Below are 13,184 nucleotides of genomic sequence, written 5' to 3'. Positions count from 1 at the left end.
AGAATTGCAAAGAATATGTTTCCATACTTAGAGCAATAAAAGAGGAATTTCTCAAGCGATTTGGGGATATATCATATTTATCCCTGAATGGCTCTCGAGACCATTTGCTGCTTCTGTAGATGGTATTCATCCCAATTTACAAATGGAAGTAATAGATCTACAGTGTAATTCTCGTTGAGAGACAAGTTCCTTTTGGCAAGACGTGTAATAGACTTTTATCACAACTTTCCACAGCAAGAGTTTCCTCGTCTCCATTGTGAAGCCGCGAAGATAATGTCAATGTTTGGCTCGACATACGTTTGTGAGACATTTTTTTCTGTTATGAGAATTAATAAGTATCAGTTAAGAGCAAACATCAGTGATGAAAATTTACGTAACTATTTGTGTTTGTCGGTGTTAGAAATTTTGTTCCAGACATTAAACGTGTTGTAAACACCACCTGTGATAATTAATTAAAGCGTATTGTAGGTAATAGGTTCTCCTCAAACCATGATTTCTTTCAAGCACTCCTACTAACCTTATTCCTTCATTCAATAATGCAAACTAGGAAACAAATCGCATTGCAGAGCAAGGAGCGGAGATACGGTATGGTGGGGAGGGGAGAAAAGCGTGTGGCCAGCTTTGCCCCTGTGTGCACGCAGAACACCTGTTAACTGCACACATGCAAGTGCACAGCACACGTGCAGGATTCCTGCCTGCCCCTGATCTATGACATCTTTAACCTCATCACTTGTGCTTTAAGTATTTCTTCAACTGTCGATGGATATCCACCTTACGTGTTCTACGATTATTTGTCTTGAGTACCAAGGATCACCACCACTTAAATATAAGGCCATGCCGCACTTGGTGTGATGTCACAGAGAACAGGCCAGCCTTGATGAGGCACTGAACTAACAGAATCGAAGTGCATGCATTGCAACCTTTCTCACACAGTAGCTTTATATGTCAGCTTCATGGTTAAGTGCCCATCATTTCTTTAATGGTCATAATTATTGTGATATTCCACAAACAACTAACAAATCCTAAAACATTGCAATGAAAAATAGGGGTCGCAATGAATTTACATTTGATGCATATTAGACCATATGTTCTTTTGTATGAAGTGTAACTAACATTTTGAATTTTTCTTTAAGCTTGGGAGGGAATCGATGTGTGTCTCTAGTTCAAGAAAATGGGTTTCATGTAGCACAATGACTTCCAGTCGCACGTGCATGGGAGTGAAATATTCATAACATCCCTCATATCTTGTAAACCCTTTAACATATCCAAACGACATTTTGGCAAATGATAGCCTGCAAAGAGGAGAGTATTTTTGCACATCGTTAACATCCAGAACTTTATCTAAGGCGATATAGCAGAAACTACAGTTGCTATTTTTTTTCAAACCAGTATCGTAATTTTTTAAGAGTCATCGACAGCTACTGAAATTACTAATATGAAAAACACAATTTTTTTATGTTATGTCACTGTCAACCGATGCAATAAGATATTTCGTAAGCTATTGACCTCTCTGGCCACCAATTGCTTGTTTAATAAATTTTGTTTTAGGATTCTGTCCCAATAACTACTGCAAGTTGAGTTTGTGCAAGTTATAGTGTGTTTTGGTAAAAGAAGCAAAATTAAATCTGCCAAAAAAAAAAGAACTGTACCTGTTATACATAATTGGTGTTGCTTCCTCAAATGAGAAATGGTTAACACTTCAGACAAAAATAAATCACCAATTATATAGCAACTTTGGTGCAATCGTGTAACCCATCATATTTTTAGTGGTGAACAACTAGAATGGAAACTTACCAACGGATTTTGTTCCTATTATTCATCTGATAGGTATGAAAATTATTTCCAGTAAGTTTTCGTTCTTATCCCCATCCAGAGTACAGTGGAGAACATCTTCACCTTCAATATCTATTGAGGTGTTAAAGATAAACTATATATATTTATAATATATTTTAACATTAGTGTGTTGTCGCAAGCAGGGAAAAAAGTAATTACTACCATGTTTTCATATTGTTGTTAACCTTAGACAAACAGGCATCAAATTTGTTATTTGTAATGGAACAATTCTGTAGTTTTCCAGCAGGCTGTTACTGACCCAATAATATTCTGGGGCTGTGAAAACACTGATGACCTGCAGAACCTTGCCAGCAATTGATCAAAGACGCTTTCAGTGGTGACTTCTGATGTATTTGTAGTAAGAAAATTCACTCTCCCATTCTGTGCAGGGATAGGAGCAGAAAGATAGTATACTATTTACTGTAATTTTTAATATATCAAAGATGAATGAATTGTAGAAAGAAAATCCTTTGGTAAGTTTTACTGTGCAGTTTACAGTAAAAATAGAGAATAAATTTCGGGAATGTTATGAATATTTCATTCCTTCACATGTACAATCAGAAGTAAACACGTGACACAAAATACGGCCGGCCAGTTGGCTGAGCGGTTCTAGGCGCTACAGTCTGGGACCGCGCGACCGCTACAGTCGCAGGTTCGAATCCTGCCTCAGGCATGGGTGTGTGTGATGTCTTTAGGTTAGTTAGGTTTAAGTAGTTCTAAGTTCTAGGGGACTGATGACCTCAGAAGTTAAGTCCCATAGTGCTCAGAGCCATTTTGTGAACAAAATACATTTTCACGATACTGGAGGCAGATATTAACCCCCCTCCCTCGCATGTTCAAAGTAAAATTCAAAATATTAGCTACATTTCATACACAGCAACACATAGTCTAATATGCACAATAATAAAATTCGTAGCGACCCCAACTTTCATTATAATGTTTTAGAATTTCTTAGCTATATGTGAAGTATCACATTAGCTATGACCAATAACGAAATTATGAGCACTTCTTAATTAAACTGACTTATAAAGTTACAATGAACGCAAAAACCAAATTTTTTACGGAACATATTCTGTAAAATGATTTGAGAAAGATTGCAGAGTGTGACCCTCGATTCTGTCGGTTCTGCGCCTCACTAACACTGGCCCATTCTATGTGACGTCACACTGAATGCTGTGCCACCTTCTTTTTATATACAATGACATGAAAGAAGAAATGACTTTGTGTAGCCTTATTTTGTAATCAGCTCCTGTCAGCAGCAGAGGAAGGGGAAAATATATACAATAAAACATGTCACACAAAAAGTGCTGAAATTCGTATTTCCCACTTAAGGTGACAGATACTGATTATCGACTTATGTGATCGTTAGAGACGATACACTGCAGGAGCCATTCTTGCATATAAATTAAAGGAGCTGCTCATTATCGCTTCATATTAGTATAATCATTGCAATTTTTAAAGCTTTTACTTGTTTTTCTATCTTTAGAAGTGAGAATCTGACAACTTTACGAAAGGACCTAACATTGTGGTATGTGAATGACAAAATAGCCGAATTTGACGTCATGTCATCATGGTGCTGTGTGGTGTTGTAAGTGCCATGTTCGTACCTGGAAATCTGCTCTTTTTTATATATTTGCCCTAAATTGCCGCCACTATGATATGGAGTACAAATTACACTTGAAAAGGACGAAGAACACAAATTTCGTAAAAATGTGTAGGAGAAAGTGTCCTAAATAGACGCAGTGTTGTAAAATGACGTACCATGTGTATCTTGTTACTACCACGAGAAACAGCACTTTATGGTTGTTAAAAGAAAAGAAAAAATTCCTTGACGTCTATATTTATGTGCTGCTCCATGACTCTGCTGTCAATATCTTTATTCTTGGCTTGTGTGTAACTTCTGTGTTTTTTCTTACAGTAAATGTGTTTTTTTTCGCATCCAGGGTGTAATTACAAAGTTAATAAAATGTTTTCTTGCCTTTAAATAATATTTTTCATCAGGTTATGGGCCCAGTACACGTGTAAAGGCAAACAACACAGTTTCATTAAAACAATATTTGAAATGAGCGTATGTCTGTAAAGAAACATGACTGCTAGCGGCGATTATAAGGTCAGCATTGATAAGCTTGAAGGACCTGACGACTGGGCGAAATGGAAATGGCATATTTCTGTGGTGCTACGTTCATATGGACTAGAAGATATTATTAACGGTACACGTGAACGTGTAGAGTTGCCGCAAGATGCGACAAGTGAACAAAAAGAAGCGTACGTGGAATGGCACAAGGACGACGCAAAGGCAGCAAGTCTTATAGCAAGTGCGCTAAGTAAACCTGTTGCAGAACTCGTCTTAACGTGCAAGAATGCTAAAGAAATCTGGGAAAAATTACGCGCCCGATTTGAACGTAGCAGTACTCAGCGTTTGAATATGTTGATTGAAACATTTTTCCGTGTTAAACGTGATGAATCGGAAGATATTAGTGCACATGTGGCCAAACTGCAAAAGTTATTTGTGGACCTGAACGATGAATTATCAAAACATGAAGAAAATACGCTATCTGAAAGAATCTTAAATGGTCGAATTTTGTCTACACTGGGAAAAGACTAAGACAATTTTAAGGATCTCTGGGATACGATACCGACAGAAAAGCAAAGCTTGAATTTATTGATTGAAAAACTCTGTACTATTGAACTGCGTGAACAAGACGTTAATGGAAGTGCAGCTCTTGTCGTTTCTAAAACAAGAAAACGGCAAACAAGTAATCAGCAAGTAAAGATGACGAAGTCACAATTAAAACAGAAGTTTCCGTGTAATAAATGCAAACAATTAGGTCACTGGGCAGCAGAGTGTCCACAGAACACTCGTGACAGCAATAAAAGAAAAGAGAAGAAGCGAGACAGTGAACACGCTGCATTTACTTCATACGCTATGGGTGTGTGTACCAGTAATCACAGTGACCCAAATAAATGGTATTGCGACAGTGGCGCTACAAATCATATCACTCCCAACAAACAGTATTTTGTTTCGTATAGTGAATTTGATGTTCCTCAAGTAATTTCATTGGGAAAACAAAATGTGAAAACGTGTGCGTACGGTCAAGGAACAGTTTACATCCAAATCCGACGAAACAATAAAAGGTACAATGCTAGAATGGACAATGTTTTATACGTTCCTGATGTAAGTGCTAATCTGTTCTCTGTGAGAGCCATTGCCTGCAGAGGCTACGGTACTAATTTTAGTTATAATAATGTCTGTGTTCGAAAACAAGTCAGTGGCAATATTGTTATGACAGGTTATGTGAAAAATGGACTTTATGTGTTGAACATGCGTGTTGTTAGAAATGCAAAAATGAATCATATGAGCTTGATGACTTCATCCGAATTATTGCAAGTGTACCATGAAAGGTTTGGTCATCAGAATAAACAACATGTGAAGAATATTTTAAAAGGAATGAACATTAATGTGGAAGATGCCAAGAGTGAATTTTGTGACGGCTGTGCGGTTGGAAAGATGCATAGGCTGCCATTCAAAACACGAACAATACGCACTACCAGTACTGCTGAATTAATCCACGTGGATGTAAATGGACCAATGAGCACGAAATCTTTTGGAGGCAAGCATTATTATGTGTGTTTCAAAGACGATTTTAGTAAATTTCGTCGAATTTTCTTTTTAAGACACAAAAGTGAAGTGTGTACTGTGCTTAAGCAGTTTTTAAATGAAGCACGAACTAATGGACATGTTGTCAAACAATTTAGATGTGATGGTGGCAAAGAATTTAACAATAAGAACGTCAGTGAACTGCTTGCAGACAGGGGAATAGAGCTACTGATTCCTCCTCCTTACACTCCTGAACAAAATGGTGTGGCTGAACGGGAAAATAAGACCATTGTTGAAGCTGCCCGGTCAATGCTAAATCCGAGTAAATTACCTAAAGGGTTGTGGGCAGAGGCATGTAACACAGCAGTCTACCTAATAAATCGTACTGGAAAATCTTCAGTTGAAAATAAAACCCCTTATGAACTATGGTTTAATCGACCAGTAGGACGACTTGATCATCTCAGAATTTTTGGTACAGGCTGCTATGTTCACATTAACAAACAATTCCGTTCCAAGTTTGATGATAAGGCAGTTTTTGGACGACTTGTTGGATATGTTAATGACAAAGATGGGTTCAGAGTTTGGATTCCATCTAAAAGAAAAGTGGTGTTGAGTCACGATGTAAAATTTAAGCCAGAAATTGTTTGTGATTTACATAGTGATCATGTTGAATTTGAAGTCCCTCGGGAAGAATTTAATGATCCGAATTCATCTAAAGATGACCAATGTAAATCTCCTAGGCTGTACACTTCTGGAGGAAGCCAAACTCAAGAAAAAAATTGCCACTCTCGATTCTAGAGAAAGTCAAGAGTCGAGTGAATCTGAAGAAAATAAAGAATTAACAGAATTTCTAAAAGCAGAAGCTGCTGAATCTTCTAATGAAGAGAAACAGAAGAATAAAAGACAATGAAGAAAACCAACCTGGATAGAAAGTGGTGAATTTTGTATGGCAACTAAAGTTGATGCACTTGGATACAAAGATCCAAACTGTTTTTCAGAAATATTGCAGTCAAACGAGAAGGAAGAATGGATGCAAGCTATTAGTGAAGAACTTCAATCACTTAAGGAAAACAATACCTGGGTGCTGGTTGACCGTCCGAAGAATGCCAAAGTATTGCAAAACCGCTGGGTTCTACGGCGTAAGGTCGCAGTCAATGGAGGTACTCGCTTTAAAGCCAGATTGGTTGCAAAAGGCTGTATTCAGAAAGCAGGAATTGATTATGACGACGTTTTTAGCCCTGTGGCACGTTATGACACCATACGAACTCTGTTGGCTGTAGCTGCTTCAAAGAAAATGCTGCTAGAACAATTCGATGTAAAGACAGCTTTTTTGAATGGAATACTTGAAGATGAAGTATATATGGAACAACCAGAAGGTTTCGAAGATGGTACAGGCCGAGTATGTTTCTTAAAAAAAGGTCTTTATGGGTTGAAGCAAGCGCCACGTTGCTGGAACAAACGTTTTGTTGAGTTCATGAAGAAAGCTGGTTTTTCAAACAGTGATGCAGACCCATGCCTATTTTATCGTAGACAAAATGGAAATAGCCTTTATGTGGCAATCTACGTTGATGATGGCCTGATTGTCGGCAGTAACAAGAAAGAAATTGCTGTTTTTATGGATGTTTTACAACATGAATTCGAAATAACAACTGGCAGTCTTGACAATTTTCTTGGCATAAAAATAAAGCAATATGAAGATGGAGCAATAATGATAAGTCAAGAGAAATACACAGAAGAAATTCTGCAAAGATTTCGAATGGCAGAATGCAATACAATCTCAACTCCTATTGGACGTGAGGACAATAATCAAAACGAAGAAGTTTCGTCATCTGTACCCTACCGTGAAGCAATTGGTTGTCTCATGTACCTTTCAACAGTAACTCGTCCAGACATCACTTTTGCAGTCAATAAAGCTGCTCGAGCTATGGAGAAACCAACCACTGAAGACTGGAATAGAGTAAAGCGCATTTTCCGGTATTTGAAAGGGACCTTAAATTTTGGAATGGTAAACAGTGGTAAACAGTCATGCTCTGGTATTGGCGACGCTGCTACATAAGAAATGGCGACGCCGCTTGCTTAGAAGCTGTTGTGTTATGTGAAGAATCAGCACCTACACACTGGGTTTCAGAAGTTGTGATTTGTTCTTCTGTAGCATACTATACCCAGATCATTTTATTTATAATACTTCTTATACAGAAGGTGAATAAACGCTTACTTGTACACAGAATGCTGTAACTGCAGGTAAATGACATATCATGAAAGGAGAAAATACCACATTTTATGCTTCCTATTTTCCATTCGTTTCTATTTTGATAATGTATCATGTATTTCATTGTTATTATTATTATTATTCAGTAATAATGGTTGGAAATTATAAGAGAATCAGGAACTGACTCTCATAGGATTCAGACAGCATGCAGAAAGTTGTTGATGTTGTTAATGGTTCAAATGGCTCTGAGCACTATGTGACTTAGCTGCTGTAGTCATCAGTCACCTAGAACTTAGAACTACCTAAACCTAACTAACCTAAGGACATCACACACATCCATGCCCGAGGCAGGATTCGAACCTGGGACCGTAGCGGTCGCGCGCTTCCAGCCTGTAGCGCCTAGAACCACACGGCAACTTCGGCCGGCTTGTTGTTAATAATAAGCAAATGGGCTAGCAGCATGCCTCAAAAATGTTCAATATTCCTCAAGCTATTTTATGAAGGAGAGCATAAGGTAAGAATAACCAAATCCTAAGAGTTGGCAAAAGGTTAAGTTCGGTTCCAGTAAATGCTTCCAACACAGCTAGCAACTAAGCTGTTCTAGCATATTAAATACCTTGAACCCGGGCTATTCAATGGTGTCAGGAAACTGGCATTCGGTTCACCAAGAGGAATAAAACTGGCAACATATTCAGCAAGCAGGTAAATACCTATATAATATAATCAGACAAACAATAAGCATTTAATAGCCTGCCTATAATTCGATAAACCACACTTTTGTGATGTTTACATGGGACTTTTCTAAATAAAAGTGACTATCTACAGAAGACATATGAGAATTTCAGTTTGCCAAACGAGTCTCATGACATGTGATTTTGTAGGCTTACTAATATAACATTGTGATAATCATGTAAGATATAATATAAACCTCTTTTGTAAATCACTGTATGATTAATAGCTTTTTATGTTAACTAACAAAAAAATAAAGCTTGTGATTCAAAAAATTAACCCACAGTATATTTTTCCCTTATGGTATCTCATTTTAGGACATTGGTGCTTGGTTTGAAGAACATTCTAGACAATTCGAGCAATGATTTGTCCACCCAGAACAATTAAGGGACATAATTGAGAAGTCAGTTTGTGCACAGAACCCTGCACCAGCAACTCTTTCTCAATTATGGACAGCTATAGAGGCAGCATGCTTCATTATTTCTGTAGGGGACTTCCAAAGACTTGTTGAGTCAATGGCATGTCGAGTATTGCACGACACCAGGCAAAAGGAAGCCCAAGACGACATTAGGAGGAATCCCATGACTTTTTTCGCCCCACTGTACTTCCTCTTGATAATGCGAATAAATTCTCGGAACAAGTCATATTAAGCATGAGAAAATACGTAACTAGAGCAATGTTCCATTATCTAAACCATGAATGACACAGTTGCAGGCTTTCCAAAAACATCGATAATGACCAATGAAATTAAGAAACAGCGTTTCTTAAATGAGTGTCGTGTATGCAGATATGAGAGGCCACTTTCATGAGGGGAAACTGAAACGCTTGTTCACCCATTCTCAAATAATTTTCATTATTCTTTATGTCCTCACACACTAACTCACGAAGCAAATTCTGGCGAACACTCTGTCTACCTCTTCTCGCTATACGTTGTTTTACACACCATTGTTTCCATTTCTCTTTCTTCTCAGGCAGTGTGTTCATCATCAACATTTGCTGTTGTACAAGCAGTTAACTGTTTGGCTTCCATTATGAATCTACTATGGCGAAAAATCTTAGGATAGCGTAATAGCTCCAGTGAAGTAATTTTGTCAAAGACAGTTGACAGATTCTTTGACAAAGATCTTTTGCAGAGTGATACAGGTCTCAGGCTTTCTTGCATTTGTGTCAGCATGCAGTAACACTACATTGCTGACTTCACACAAACGTGTGCTACAGCCACTCTACTCGTCCTAATGACGTCACACTTGGGTTTGACGGAATGAACTTTTTTAAGATCTGTTTAGGACAGGTGTATTTTATGGCAATATTTGCCCACAGTAGATTTGTTCTCAGCATTGCTGCAAAGTGGTTGCTGTGTCGGAACTTTGTGAAATGGATGGGCAATATTGCTCATGTTGCAGGTAGTTGCCAACGTATTGCCACCGCTGTTCACCAAGCGTGAAGAATATTTCGTATTTCCGGCAATATCTATCTCTGTCCTTGTCTGTGAATGCTTCCTTGTCACTCTCAGTTTTATTTTCTACTTCTCATAACGATAGCGTCGCAGTCATGTTCCTTTATTTTTCGTTTATTTGCAGTAATGTTTCTGAGGGCAAACAATATCGTTTCGCTTTTGTTCGAAAACGTGCGAACATACAGTTTGTTGTCATGAGTTTCCCCTGGAGGCTCAAAGGAGGCAGTTGTGTTGCCATTCTATCTGCATCTAAAACCTTAGAAAATGACGATTGTTTAAGTTGCAGGCCAACCACGACGATTTTTTGGTGATGGATATCGGCGGCCAACTCGCCTGCTGAAACTACTTCCAACCTCCGTTGCACGGACGTGTAATAGCTGTGGTGGGGCGCACTGCACCATGGTGCTGCACCGGTGCGAGGACCGATAGGGTTGCTGGCCTCCGCTCTCTGGGTGACATTATCCAGCGAACAGCAAGCTGTTGTACGTGGGGTCGGGACAGGGACACGAACTTGCGGCCTCCTGAGAGCAGAGCTGTCTGTGATCACTAACCGAGCTGTCCTGGTTGGACAATCGGACCTGCTGAGGCTCACTACAATGACAGTGGTCGGCTGCTTCCTTCGGCGTTCTACATGGGGTCCATGAGTCGCACTTTAGGAAATAGTCAGCCAAGTTCTGGGCTACAGGCGCAGTTAATGCACACGGAGGCCACTTAGCTATGGCGCGAGCAGGAGTGCCAAATCTGTAAGGCTGGGCGACCGGACGCCGACGCTGCAGATTCTGACCATGGCATTGGCGCTGACTCACGCACACACACTGTGCGCTTCCATCGCCGAGTTCATCGGAAGTCCTGCTGTGTAACTTCGATTTAATAATGTCAATGAAGAACTTGCTTGTGTTTCTGTCTTCGCTTCGGCGTGAGTCACCCCTCCTCCCAAACCATACCTCTTGGTATTCTGACATGTTACAACCCCTGAGCTTGGGATTGTAGCAGCCATGTTTCATGAGGAAAAGGCGCCTCTGCATTGTTTGGCTAAAGATAGAGACATACAACAGCTTCTGAGCGCCTGTTACCAAACTAAACACAGATACCACACAACAAAAACACAGTCTAACAGAACAGTCACGATACCACATGCTGTAAAAGTTCTTACCATTTGACAGCTGGAGTGACACTAGCGCTCCAAGCAGTGAGAAAGCAGAGAGTTAACTGCGTCTGAATGACAATATTCTTTTATAATTACTTTTCTACTCACTTAACCAAATAGTTATTATGTTTTGCATTCCATGCATTAATAAATTACCAAGAGATATAAATTAAAGTGAAATAAATGTGAAAACAACCAAATCTCACTGGTTCAGTAATATAAACTACAACTTACTCATGAAGAAATGCTTCTGAACGTGAGTATAACTACAGCTTACTTTCATGAATACAAGAGAATATAAACACATAAATGATCAGCATGTATTTCTGTTGTTGCATGTTCTTATTATGAAAATAACTTTCATTGACATGTAAAAGTTTTTTATGGAGCGTAATGACGCCCATTTTTACACTTCACTCGACTTTCTAATAAATGCACATTTTCTTAATTGTAATTACTTTTTCTGCAAAAGCGAATATTTTGTAAATTTTTACCTTTTGTGGTTCATATGTAACAGCTATTGTAGAATTGGCTTCTTCTGTGTTGGGAATCAGTTTTATTCCCTTTGACGTTTTACTGTTGCAGCTGTGTGGTTTTCCATTCAATTACTGATGTGGTGGCTTACTTTATAAGTAAAATAATACAGTTATTAGAAACTGTACAAGTTACCTACGTTCCACTTACACTGCTATGGATGGAAATGTAACAACCAAAACTTGGCATTGTTGGGTAGACACATCATTTTTCTGCGAAGATCAGGTATTCTGGTGTTTACTAGCAATGTTTTGTTATTACAGGAGAATGACAGTCTTCAGTAAATATCTGTACATTACAAGAGAATCGGAAACAAACTATCCTGTAAGGTGCCGTTTGATAGCTCCCAGGGCCATTGGAAACTAATGAATGACAGATGTGTTATCATTTATTACTTATTGTCGATTTTTATTGCATTACATATGCTGTTAATTGTATAAATTACGTTATAAATGAATATAAACGGAAATATTCGCACTCATGCGATACTGCATACAGAAGCATAACCTGCTGGCCACTTGGGTCACTGCTATTGCAGCAGGTAACAAAAAATAGACAGAGTGTCATGACTGCTGTCTTAGACTGTGATAACAGTGATGGCAGGACAAGCTGGAAGAGGTAACAAAGATTACAACTGAACTTAATGCGAAAAAAAAATGCTTAAGAAAATATTATTAAAAAGCTTGATTGTTTTTAGCAATAGCACTCTGCAAGGAATGTTTATAAATTATCTGTAGTATTTTATATGAGCATACATTCATGTATTCCATTTCTACACTCCATAATTAAAATTGTAGACAGGTGGATAATATTCCACATTAAATCCCCGCATGCTAAACACAGTTCAGTCGATTATCCATATCAGTATCACAAATCTGTGAATATACACACCAGATGTTAGCACTTTCACTCATCTTTGTAAGTGTGAGTGTAATTATTCTACTCTCTCTCTCTCTCTCTCTCTCTCTCTCTCTCTCTCTCTCTCTCTCTCTCTCTCTCTCTCTCTGTGTGTGTGTGTGTGTGTGTGTGTGTGTGTGTGTGTGTGTGTGTGTGTGTGAGTGTGAGTGTGTGTGTGTGTGTGTGTGTGTTGGGGGGTTATGAGAATTCCCCAGGAGCATGGATAGGACGGATGTGATCCTTTTTGTATATGTAGTGTTACTCAAAATGCATATTAATAGAGGAAAATCATTTTAACACCATCCTGCTCCACTTTGTAGAAAGAATAAAATCGCTTATTTAAGTACTAATAATAATAATAACATATGACAGTTAAAAGCTAAACAGAGGATCACAACATGAGCTTACAGGCTGATGGATGATGATACAGGACCACCAAGAGCTACAGTTATTGAGAGTAGTGTTAACCTATCACACTGTGACGAAATGGGCTGAGTCAGTGCTGACTGCATCTCCAATCATCTCTCTCCAATAGATGTTCACTCACCTCCAAAACGGACAATTTTATATGTGTCGAAAGCAGTATATATACATCATCTTATGTTGATAGAGATAACAACTGAAAAAATGGTTGATAGTCAGACAAACGCTGAACAGTAGTAGTATTAGGTCCTGTAGATAAATTACAAACTTATCATGATTTCATTTATAGTAACATCAATATGTGATCCCTGTTTATAGGTTGTGGACTCATGCTGCTTTAGATTGCATCCAAATATTT

This window comes from Schistocerca serialis, chromosome 12 (genome assembly GCF_023864345.2).
Source record: "Schistocerca serialis cubense isolate TAMUIC-IGC-003099 chromosome 12, iqSchSeri2.2, whole genome shotgun sequence".
NCBI classification, from domain to species: Eukaryota; Metazoa; Arthropoda; class Insecta; order Orthoptera; family Acrididae; genus Schistocerca; species Schistocerca serialis.
The sequence above is the reverse complement of the archived record's forward strand: the minus strand, read 5'-3'. Positions refer to the sequence as shown.